Source organism: Neofelis nebulosa, chromosome 6, assembly GCF_028018385.1.
Source record: "Neofelis nebulosa isolate mNeoNeb1 chromosome 6, mNeoNeb1.pri, whole genome shotgun sequence".
NCBI classification, from domain to species: Eukaryota; Metazoa; Chordata; class Mammalia; order Carnivora; family Felidae; genus Neofelis; species Neofelis nebulosa.
This window is the reverse complement of record NC_080787.1, coordinates 122,860,743-122,873,455: the sequence shown is the minus strand read 5'-3', so window position 1 is coordinate 122,873,455 and position 12,713 is coordinate 122,860,743. Positions and strand designations below refer to the sequence as shown.

Here is a 12,713-nt window from a genome sequence, read left to right as displayed (position 1 = left end):
AACAAACAAAAAAACAAAACAAAACAAAACAAAACAAAAAAAACAACGGGGAAACAGTAGGGCTCACCTCGTGTCTCCTTTATCTCAATGATGTTGTTTATTTTTACAGCAAAATCATAAAATCAAAAGAACGTAGTGTCTGAATGATGACTGTGAATTTTTTAAACTTCTCTTTGTTTAGTGTCACATTAATAAATTGGAAAAGAATATTTAACTGATTTACAGAAAGGAATCAGAAAATATGAATCCAGTTACACCTCCAGATTTCAACAATTCACCCCACTGAGCTGTTGTTTTCTCTTGACCTTCTCTATGAGGCATCAGAGGCTTCCGAGGGGTATCTGTTCACCACGAGAGGTCCCTTAGTAGCTGCTCAACTATTATGCTGTTTCTAGGTAAATAATTATTTAATTATTATTTAATGATTTTACTTTAAAAAAAAAGTGTGGCTAATATTTTAATGACATGGGAAAATATCCAATAAAATACTTCTAAGCTAAATGTGTAAAATAACGCTTCACAAAGTAAAAAAAAAAAAAAGCCTAAAAATCAACATTTTAAATAGGAATATTAAAGGTGTTATTTTACTAATTTTTTCATCATTCTTTTCTAGATCTCCTGTGTCCCATATTAGTAATATGTATAAATAACACTTAAAAGAGCTTCTAATTAATATGCTGTTGAGTCCAATTTCCCCTCTAAGTTCAGGAAGAAATATTTAACATGACAGCAGCTGCCACCAATAGTCGCCTGAGTCTTTGCAATCCGACCACGCCACTTCTGTGACCCGAACGTTCCCCCTCTTCAGTGGCTTCAGTGCCGCTGCTCATTCCTTTCCACACTCCAAGACCTCTCCTTCAAGGTCAAGCTCAGGTTTGACATCTTAGTGAGCTCTTACTCCACCTCTGTCCCCTACTTTCCAAAACCAAGTCTGAAGTAATTTTCCCATCTCAAAACTTCCATGGTCCTTTGTTCTCACATCTCACCCAGTTTGTTGAGCCTTTTTTTTTGGGGGGGGGGGCTTGTTTTCTTTTTCTTTTTCATCTTTTTTTTTCTTTTCTAGAGCAGTTTTAGATTCACAGGAAAATTTATCAGAAAATACCGGAGTTTCTCTGATAAACTTACTTGGAGTGAATGCCTATAAATGATAAATGGTGTTTTCTCCATTCACAATAACAGACCATGCTATTTCCCGAGATATCACCCAAATGAGTGACTCATTGTATGTGGGCTTCAAATGACAATTGGAAGAATATGCAATTTTGCGTTTGTATGACAATTTAACATCTGCACTATTTTTACCTGTATTTTGTGTACTTGATTTCTTCCAAACAAAAACGCCCAAGTCTCATTGCTGCTCTTTCTCTGGACTCCCAAAGAGAAGGGGCATGCAGTAGAAAAGAGAGGCCCGTTTAGGCTCCACCTTCGTATGATGGGGACTGAAGACCAGGCCCAGGTGGAAGGCTACCCATTTTCCTAATAGTTGAAGAAATTAACAAAATGAAAATATAAGTGCAAAAAATGCTAAACGCCAAGTCAATGGGACCTGAAGGCTGTAAAATGAGTTTGTAAGAGATGACTCACGGAAGACTGTTTTGGAAGACTTCCAGAACGATTCAGGAGGACAGTCAGGAAAATGATTACCCATTGGAGCAGCTTTTTAGCACCAATAAATTCTGTCTGTTTCAGTAATGGATGCCTTCAAGAACTATTATGAACTGTGACTTTAAAATAAGTGCACATGTACACTATTTTTATTACTCTTCCCACAAACCTCTGTTCTCTTTAAGTCCTCAGTCTTGCTCTCGATACTTTTACACAACACAATCCTTTTCATGAGGACATCACACAAAATTTATGCAGGCTTGCTCTATTTCCAGGTACGTCTATATCTCAGTCCCCCCTAACTGCCCCACTAAAGCCAACATTGGGCTGTCTACATGAGGTTTAGCTCCGCTCCAAGGGGCAGCTGCGAAAATGTAAACACTGCTTTCAGATCGCATCCTGAATCACCACCTTCCTTTCTGGCTTGAAAAAATACCCCTTTCCCAATTGTGTACCGTTCCCCACTCTTAAACCTGGTTTTGGTTAGTAGGAGAAGAAATACAACCTTCATAATAATTAATATGGGCACTGTGCTCTTCACTCTTTCAAAGTAGATCTATAAACATTATACCATCTGACTTTCTAAATAATAATATGAAGGGAGATATTACTTCTATTTTATAAGCGAGCCTCAAGACACACAGCTAGGGTTGAGTTTAAGAATGAGGTCTTTCAATTCCAAATTCAATGCTTTTTCCATCATATTCTTTTGTTCTACCTTATTCAAGTGTTTGTCATTCTCTACATGCTTCTCTATAATAACATAGATTACAACACCTGGGTGGGAGGAGGACACTTTTGGAAAGCACATAACATAGTTTTAACTAATATTTTTTAGGCAAGGGAGCATCTGACAAATTAGTGATATTGCATTTCTTTGTTAGTTATTTTCTTTTATACATGAGAACCCTGAGCCCCAAACAGGTATCTTACCTAACTCACATAGTACATTGGCAAGAGACAGGATTTAAACTTCAGTCTTACCTGACTCCAAATCCCAAGATCTCCAAATGAACCATCGAACCTTCCCCCAGGGTGGTCTCTGGCAAATCCTACCAGAAGCGAATTTATTTTGTACCAAAAAAACTCAATCTAAGCCTATTCTGATTAAAAGGTCATGATCTGTCCCTGCCCAACAGTAAATCTGAGGCAAAATACATGTTCAGTTAGCACTAATGACGTTTCCTTCTGGAGATTCACTATAATAACAACCGTTCCTTTGGGAAGAGTCCAGTTTTTTAGCCTCCCTGGCCCAGTGTGGGATGACTCAGGTCAGACTACAGCAGCCCCAAACAACCCCTCCTAAACAAGACCTTAAGAACGTTAATGACTCAGGTACTATTGTTCTCAGATGACCTTGGGCTGGGGCCCGGACAATTCACAAGCATAAAAAATTAAGCAAGCAAGATGGAGAAAATGGAGAAGTTTTACTGCTTTCAGGCTCAAGAAAATGTTTTAATGTATCAACTGACTACAGCCTAACCTGATAAATGGTAGGCCTCTCTCACATTAAATCTTATTTTTTCCTTTTCTGATTGAAGGCAAATGCAAGATAAGACGGAAGAGTAGTTACCCTCTGAAGCCCTCCAGGAAATGTTTATTTTGTCTTATGTAGAAAACCTAACTAGTATCCAAAAGAACTTGATGTCCCTGTTAAGAATGAAAAGGACCCTGGTAAACAGCTGGAGGGGGCTGATAGCCCCCCACCACATGCATTCTTTACTGGCCCCTTGAATTGCTCATTTCAAAACGGAGGAAAACATTTCCTGCTTTAGTGCATAACAGAGAAAGGCAAATGGTCTGGAATGACCTCAGAAGATTTAGCAGTTTTCTAAAAAACTTAAAGGGAGTTTGCTCAAAGCTTCAATTAACTGGACATCCGCCAAACCACTTGGAAAATTTCTGCATTCAGAAAGAAGAATCCTCACCGTGAGAGAGATTCTCCATAACAAATCATCACAACCACTGCAAACATTTCTATCATTGGTTGTGTAAGTGATTATATCAGAATGTGTGCTTCTCCAGTTCCCCTCACTTGCTCCCAACTGTAATTTTTTAAAAATAGGATCTGTGATTTACTAGTTTGTGTAATCCTTGTAGAATTTAAGCTATTCATTCATTCATTCATTCAACAATTATGCTTAATACCACATCAAGCATTGGGACTATAATGACATTTGATCCATAGATATTTCCTGAGCATTTACTATGTTTCTGGCACTGAGCTAGAAAATGGGGTGTGATGTTGAACTAGACAGTCAACCATCCTGTCTTCATGGAGCTCTCAGTCTGGTTCAGTGGGTTTTAATCCTTGTTGTAACCCAGAATCACCAGGGAGCTTTTAAAACAGACCACAGATGAGGCCCCACATATTAAATCAAACCACTCAAATCAAAGACACTGGCTTGGTGATTGATGTAGACAATAAAACAGGATTATAATATGACAAATGAAATGACTGACAAAAGTAAAGAACATAGAAAGTACACACAACCCAGATTCATGTATGAGTAGAGTGTTTTAAATGATGATTTATCAGTTAGCCTAGGAAATAAAGGAAGTAGGAGCACTCTGGATAAAAGGAGTATGATATTCAAGGCAAAGAAACACATTTCTGATATAGTCCAGTGATACTGCTTTCTTTCTTTCTTTCTTTCTTTTTTTTTTTTTTTATGAGTAGAGCATGTGAAGTTCAAAGAAAAAAAGACAACCACAGGAACTGGATAAGTGGGTAGAAGCGAGAGCAAGAAAACGCCAGAATCTCAGGCTGAGGGTTTGGAAATTATTTCTTAAAAAAATTAGAGCTTTGGAGGAAATTTAAGCAAGAAGCAAATGTGATCATTCATTGCTCAATCTTTTACTTTCTTTACTCCCAGGCCATGGATACTTAAATTTGGCACGTCCTGAAGCAACAACATGGTCACCCCAGACTGTGTCATCTCAATAACTGGAAGAAATCAACAATTGTCCTGTTAAAGCATCTGTCATTATTCCACTTTAATACATGTCCAGCTTCCTCTATTTCCCTTCCAGCTCACCCAGTCATTTGCTTTGCTCTCCAGTTGCCCAAGCCCAAGCCCTGAGGGATGCTGAGGACACTTAACACCCTTGTTTCCAAGAAGAGGAGAAGGCTGGTGTGGGGAAGGAATGGTTTAAGCTTCATGTACCAGCATCCAGTGGGAATGGGACCTAAGTACTCTGAACATTCTGTCAGCTTGCTTACCTGATAAGGCAAGAATGAGAATCATTTTCCTAGGAAACAATGGTAATTTAAACTTTTTTTTTTTTCAGACTGCCCTATAATTATTTGCCTGTATGGATTTCATGGAGCCCAAAACATGTTTTTTGCTATTTATAACTCCTTATTTTTTTCCCACTATTCATAAAATGGTGAAAAATAGTTCTTACAAATAAGGGAAAATCCAAGTACAGTACCTGCTTGTTTGACTCAATATTTTGATTTGATTTAAAAATCAATAATTTATTTTAACTAAGTGACAGACATTTTATTCCTATGTACAAAGCACTCAGAAATTCCACCCTACCTCCCACATCCCGTTTGGTCACAAGAGATAATGGCTGCATTGACAAGAACTATTTCCAGTTCCTGTCAAGGGTCATTTCAGAAAGAAAGCTGAAGCAAAGCCTCACACTATTATTTTTATTTTGAAACATTTAAAAATAAATATCAAGTTATTGGCCTCAAGGGTCTTCTTGTTTCTGCAAATGAAAACCTTTGGAAGAAACAGTTTTACGCTGCTGAAGCACGAGTTTGGCCAGATTAAAAGGGACCAAAGACAAGAGCTCACACCTAAATACCAGCCTTCCACGGCTACAAGTCAGACACTGGTTTTTCTCCCATTGGACTCTGCTTAGTGGCCTTCAGGGATCAATCATCCTGAGGGCATCGAGAGACCAATACTCGAGACAAATTTGGATATTGGTTTCCTTTTGAGAAGAGTCAGCAAAACATTACATCTTATAATATATGTATGAATAGCAACTATTGTTTGGTTTCTTATTCTGTTCTAGGCACCATGCCAAGTGTTTTATATACAGTTGACCTTTGAACAACGTGGGGATTAGGAGTGCTGACCTCACCTACAGTTGGAAATCCATGTATAGCTTTTGACTCCCTCCAGAATTAACTACTAATAGCCTACTATTGATGGGAAGCCTTGATAATATAAACAATTAACACATATTTTGTACAGGTATTACATACTATATTCTTACAATTTAAGAACATAAGCGAGGGAAAATGTTTATTAAGAAAGCCATAAGAGAATATATATTTATAATATTGTACTATATTTATAAAAAAAATTCCACGTATAAGCAGACCCATGCAGTCCAAACCCATGTTGTTCAAGAGTCAACTGAACATCCACTTATTGAACTTATACAATAAGCTTGTCCCAAGAACCTTACATGCCTTGTACTGACAGGAAAACACAGACACAGCTAGTAAGTGGGACAGAGCGATAGAATTTTTGTGTGTGTGACAGAGAATCGAGAGCTCAAGAACCACTACACGTCTATTTCTCTGTTAAACAGATTTTCCATGCAAATCACTGTTGCTCAGTGTTTATCTAGTGAATACGTAAAAAAGGTTCCAAGAAATAAACTTCTGACTCACTACATAAACATCTGTGTTCTTCAGGTATCTGTCATGAAACTGCAAAGACTAACAGTATTTACAACTCCAACGGGGCTCCAGCAATTAACCATGAACCAGCTGCCTGTCACCTGGCCTTGAAGAACAATTCAGTCTTATGTTCTTGTAGCTCTCTCCACCACTTTCGCCAGGAAGAGAAAATGGAGGGTTATCAATAAACCTTTTGCTTTAGATCTATTAGCCTTGAGTTAGATTAATTGTCTTGTGAAATATTTACTCTTCTCTTTCCTGGCGATGTCATTCCCATAGCTACTTTTGATACAGCTAGCTAATTACCACTTTTTGTCTTCTGAATTCTTTTTTCTGCTATTCTAGTCCAATGATTTGTAAAAAAAAAAAAAAAACAAACAAAAAACCAACTATTCTTTTGTGTTTCTCATTCTGTTGTCCATTCTCTGAACTTTCTAGGTCAAATCAATGCAGCAATCATTCTTATAGCCTCAGTCATAAGGCTATCTTGAACCTTATTCATGATATTCAAGTCTGTATACGAGAAGGCAATGTGAGGTATGTGAGGAACAGTATGGGTCTTCTGTAAGACTGGCTTACACTTAGTGCTAATGTTTATAAGTTACTTAATCTCTACAGCCTTGAGATTCTCATTTATTTTTTTTCCTTCCCTTTTTTTTTTTTTTTTTTTTTTAGACAGAGAGAGAGTGAGAGCATGAGTACGGGAGGGATAGAGGGACACAGAGAGAAAATCTTAAGCAGGTTCCATGCTCAGCGTGGAGCCCAAGGGTGGGCTGGATCTCAAGGTCATGAACTGAAATCGAGAGACGCTTAACCGATTAAGCCTCCCAAGCACCCCAAGACTTTCATTTTTTTAAAACTGGATATTAATACCTACTATTCAGAGTAGTTAAAAGGACTAAACATAAGATATACGTAAGCCAAATATTTTGCATTTTCAAAATAAGGGGTAGATACTTCAGAAAGGACAACAATTATGGTCTTATCCTTAAAAGCTGTTTTAAAACATTTTTAGAATATATTTAATTTTTTTTAAATGTTTATTTTTGAGAGAGAGAGAGACAGAGACAGAGCACAAGTGGGGGAGGGGCATAGAGAGAGGAACACACAGAATCCGAAGCAGGCTCCAAGCTCTGAGCTGTCAGCACAGGGCCCAATGCAGGCCTCGAACCCACGAACTGTGAGATCATGACCTGAGCCAAAGTTGGAGGCTTAACCAACTGAGCCACCCAGGTGCCCCATTAAGAAATATATTTTAAAAGGTAAACAATATCAGATACATATGAATGTTAATAAGATCTCTTTAAAGGACTTAAGTAATATCTTTATCTCTGCTACATTCAGTCCAGTTCTCATTAAACACAAGAAAAAAGTAGGTGTAGAGCTTTTAAAACATAATTAGGAGACTCCTTTTATGTTAATATGTTGGTGACTATGAATTTCATAAAGGTATTTTTATAACTTCATTTGTTTTCTTCCATCATTTCTGACAGTGTGTGTAAAATCTTCCTACGTCATAATCAAGAAAGTGTCTGTAAATGTCGATGAACATTACACTAGACTAAACTATTAACTCCTATTAGGTGAAGAGGCATCATAGAATAGTGACCACAACATAGGATTTGTAATCAATTGAGTTTGAATCCTAGCTCTGACATAGAAAGTGGTTTGATCTCCCTGAACTGTTTCCTTATTCATACACCGAAAATGTAATACCTATCGGTGCCAACATTAATATAGCAATGGTAATGGCAGTGCCCCAACTATAGGTGCTCGACAAACGTCTTTTCTCCTTCTGTCTCCCTTTCATCTTCATTTACCTAGCATTTGAACTTATTAGATTAATTAAATTGAATTAATTTTTTTATGTTTATTTATTTTTGAGAGAGAGACAGAGCACGAGCAGTGGAGGGGCGCAGAGAGAGAGGGGGACCCAGAATCCAAAGCAGGCTCTAGGCTCTGAGCTCTCAGTACAGAGCCCGATGCGGGGCTCGAACCCACGAACCAGGAGACCTTGACCTGAGCTGAAGTTGGACGCTGAACAGACTGAGCCACCCAGGTGCCCCAAATTAATGCTGTTTTAATACATAAAGTAAAAACCCTTCAAAGCCCTGCTAAGCGCATTGACCTTTTCCTGGAAGCAGGAAAACCCATGTTTCCTCACCTCATTTTCCAATAGGCATGAGTGCATATTTGCACATGGGTACACACATCACACATATGTGCTGACATGCGAGTTGCTCTGTCCAGTCCCACTTAGTAAACAAACACAGAGTCATGCAGTATCACTACAACACAGTTTTGTTTAGAGATCCCCAGTACCCCAAGTCGCTAAGTGAACTATTTTGTGCTTAATTGTTGGTGAGCAGCAAAGCTGTTTTCAAATAGGAATGTGTTTAGCCACATAGAAGAAAGAAGCCTTTATCTAATTCACAGTTCAAAAGACATTGTGACATCCTCCTGAGGCCAACCTCTGGTTCCATGACTCCCAATAGAAACATAATAATAATGATATTAAGAAACCGATCAATCTCAGTATGTAGCCCAATGTAGAAAACACTCAGAATTTCACAGGCCACTCCAAATCCATCCTGCCTTCTATGGGAAAAAGTAGAAAACAATGCAAATTCTTTTATATCCCTCTCAGAAGATTTCTTGGTGACAAAGTTCAAAACACTCTTAAGAAGGAAAAGCAAAAAACCAAGAAATTTCAATGATGCAAGTTATTTATTTATCCTTAAATACATTTCCTTGATTTACTTGTTATACTGGGAATCATTGGCAGGTGTCTTAAATTTCCAAGAGTTTTGAATGTGTGAATTTTGTTTAGGTGCCAAATAATTACTTTGTTTATTCCTTTCCAGGTTCGGGATCTTTACTAATAAATTTTGCAGGTAACGAAAAACCCCATACCACTGACACACACATCTAGTGGCACTTTTACGGTATGAGGCTACAGTAGGCAAATGGGTACCATTTTACAAGACTCTGCCACGAAACTGATGATGTGGACCCAGTGCTCCTTCATATTACGCTAGTAAATACGCGAAATGGAAATCTTGGGATCATAGATCAAACATTACAAGGTAAAAACATTACACGGTAAAAACTTCATGTAGCTCAATTAGAAGTTATTCTGCTTGGTTCATATTTTCCATTTGAAACTTTTTTTTTTTTAGCCCCAGTTTCTCTGAGGCTGTACTCAGGAGGCTAAAATGTCAGGCCTAACAGAAAACTCCTTGACTTATTTTTCTTTTCTGTTTCACAGTTGAAGCAGAGAATTTACACTGGGAGGCATATCCAGGCTTTCCCCTAATGATAAACAAAATGCGGATTCTTCCAAAAGTTGATGTGTAATCTATACCACAGAGTGCAAACCAAAAGTAAGTCACTGCATGTTGAATCCAACATTAACATTTAACGTTTCTTCTTGTTAAAAAAGAGCTAAAAGTATTATTAAACAGCTTGAGAGGTTGAATATGTGACAAAGGGAGATTATGATTGCAGATGGAATCAAGGTTAATCAGGTCATTTGAAAATAAGATTATCCTGGATTATTTGGGTCAGCCCAAAAAATAACAAGCGTCCTTAAAGGTGTAAGAGAGAGTCAAAGGAGGTCAAAGTGAAGTGAGATGAGAAGACTCATCTTCTTCCAGAAAAGAACACATTTCTGTTGATATCTTGATTTTAATACAGTGAGACCCATGCTACTTCTAACCTACAGGACTGTAGACAATAAACTGGTGTTGTTTTAAGCCACTAAATTTGTGGTAATTTGCTGTAGGAACCATAGAAAACGAATACAGGTGGTCTTGTCTGGGAGCATCTGTCTCTGTTCCACGTGGTTTCTCACCCTCCAGCAGGCTCTCTCAGGGTCCACTCAGATAAAAAGTGGGCCAGATACCAAAGCAGTGGGTGGACAGAGTGCAAAGTCTGTCGATACATCTAAGCCTCAAACTGGCACACCATCATTCTGCCATATTCTGTTGGCCAACCAACTCACAAGACCAACCCTTGTGGTTGAAGATTTACAGAGTAGGAAAATAGACCCACCCCTCCTGAGAGCACCTGCCAACTAGCTCAAGTCAAAGGAAGGAGGAGCTGAGTCCAGGGTTGCAAGCAATCTACCACAAAGACTAAAAGCTTCACATCTCACTGTTATAATCTTTTTAGGTTTAAAAACTGAACAACGGTATTACCTTGAAGATAAAAACAGCATGTTGTGTGCTTTAAAAGTTAGTTTTGAATTCCAGTACTATTTACCTTTCTCAAAACGTTAAAACCTATTTTTTTTTCATTTAAATTAGGTGAACATTATTCAGGGTGTCCATGTTATCTGGACGTCGAAGAGGTGTTGTTGGATAGCTACATAATGAGAGTCACATACATAATTTCACATTTGTAATAGAAGTCACATGTTTTTAAAGTTTATTTACTTATTTTGAGAGAGATGGAGACAGGGCGAGGGGGAGAGGGGCAGAGAGAGGGAGAGAGAGAATCCCAAGCAGGCTCTGCTCTGCCAGCACAGAGCCCAACAGGGGGCTCGAACTCAAGAAACTGTGAGATCATGACCTGAGCCAAAACCAAGAGTCGGATGCTTAACCAACTGAGCCACCCAAGCACCCCGACAGGAGCCACAGTTTTAAAAAAGTAAAAAGAAACAGGTAAAATATATTTTAATAATATATCTTATTTAAGCCAATATATCTAAATATTATCATTCACCATGTAATCAATATAAAGATATTGAGATATTTTGCATCCTTTTTTTATCTGAAGTCTTCAAAATCTAGTATGCATTTTAAACTTCTAGCACATCTCAATCTGTATTAGCCTCATTTCAAGTGCTCAGTAGTCCCATACATCTAGTGGCTGCCATACTAGACAGAATAAATCTAAAAACTTCAAGGGAAGTCCCAGGCAAAATTAGAAGATGCCAGAAGTTTGTCTTTAATGCTCGTCTTCTCTCTTTTCTCCACTTTCTCTCCTGCTTCCTCTTTCAGGGTCCCAGTGTTTTATTGCCCGGACTCTTGCATAGGGCATGGAAGTACATTGTGATTCAAACATCCTGGGATTTGAAACCTGAAGGGCCACTTGCCAGACCTTGTAACAGAACTTAATTTGAGCTTTGGATTCCTCATCAATACCTATCTCATTATTCTTCATGGAGTTTTTATGAAGTTCAAGTGTAATGATCTATGTAAATACATTTAGCACAATGCTTGGCATAGTAAAGGCATTGTAAAGAAGCTATTATTAATTTTTCTTTTAAATAAGGTTTGCCAGGAGAAGGTAATGCCTAATTAAAAAAAAAATGATTGCTTTTAGAATTTCAGGCACCCTCATAGGCTGGAGAGGGTATCCCTTCAGAGGAGGAGAATAAATTAGGAGTATGAACTGATGGTTGGGGGTGGGGGGGAAGTATGTTTGAGAGCAAGGTATCCTGTGAGATTCCTGACACTTCTGGACTCTTCTCCCTTTCTGATATTATAAATAGAAATTAGAAAATCATATATTTAACATTTGAAAATCATATTTCAGATGCTCATTCAGTATAAGATAACTTCCAGTTACTTTCATTGTAAAGATTTATTTTTATCAGAGTACAGAATAAACTATTGGTTAACTTTTTTCAGCCAAGAAGCATACTGATTTTCCAAAATTGAATAAACTACAATATAACTGAATCTGGCAGTGGAAATCAGCACAAAATGACAAATCCATGTATAATCTAGAGCTATTTAAACCTCAGTTTTTCCTACAAAGTGGATACATCTAAATACTACTATATGGTACCAGCATAGTTCATATGTCTTAGTGAATCACTGTCCTTCCAAACAAAAATATACAATTATTAGCTTCCCAGAAAGTGAATAAAATGTTGGCAAATTCAATAAAATATTCTTTGTGAGTCAGAGTGCTCTTTGATATTTCCAAGACATGCAGTCTCAATTGCAAATATATTGTCTTTGGCCTTCAGCCCATGTGATCAGACACCAAGTAGTTATCTGAGAAATGTGATCCTGGGGCAAAAAGTAGGTGAGATGTGTTCATGGGCTAAGAAGCATCTGGTCAGACCCTGGAATGTCTTTCTAAGTTACTTGGTATATTAGTTTCCTATGATTGCCGTAACAAAGTACCACAACTTAGTGTCTTAAAATAACAGAAATGTATCATCTCAGACTTCTGGAGATTGGAGGTCCGAAATTAGGGTTTCAGCAAGGCCATGTTCCCTCTAAAACCTGTAGGGGAATCTTTCCTTGTCTATTCCTAACTTCTGACAGATTGCTGGCAATCTTTGGCATTCTTTGATTACATCTGCATAACTCCAACGTCACACGGTGTTCTCCTTATAAGCCTGTGTTGTCACAGGGCTGTCTTCTTATAAGGACACTGGTCATATTGGATTAGGAGTCCACTGTACTTGATTATGACCTCCTCTGAACTAATTACATCTATA

The 12,713-nt window shown here is 37.9% G+C and overlaps 1 long non-coding RNA gene across 1 annotated transcript; it reads left to right on the top strand.

Moving 5' to 3' along the window:
- Positions 1–117: 117 nt before the first annotated feature.
- LOC131514851 (uncharacterized) lies at positions 118–6,456 on the top strand. Its single transcript, XR_009263300.1, has 3 exons — positions 118–395; positions 4,482–4,870; positions 6,269–6,456. It is a non-coding gene; the product is annotated as an uncharacterized LOC131514851 (long non-coding RNA).
- Positions 6,457–12,713: the final 6,257 nt, after the last annotated feature.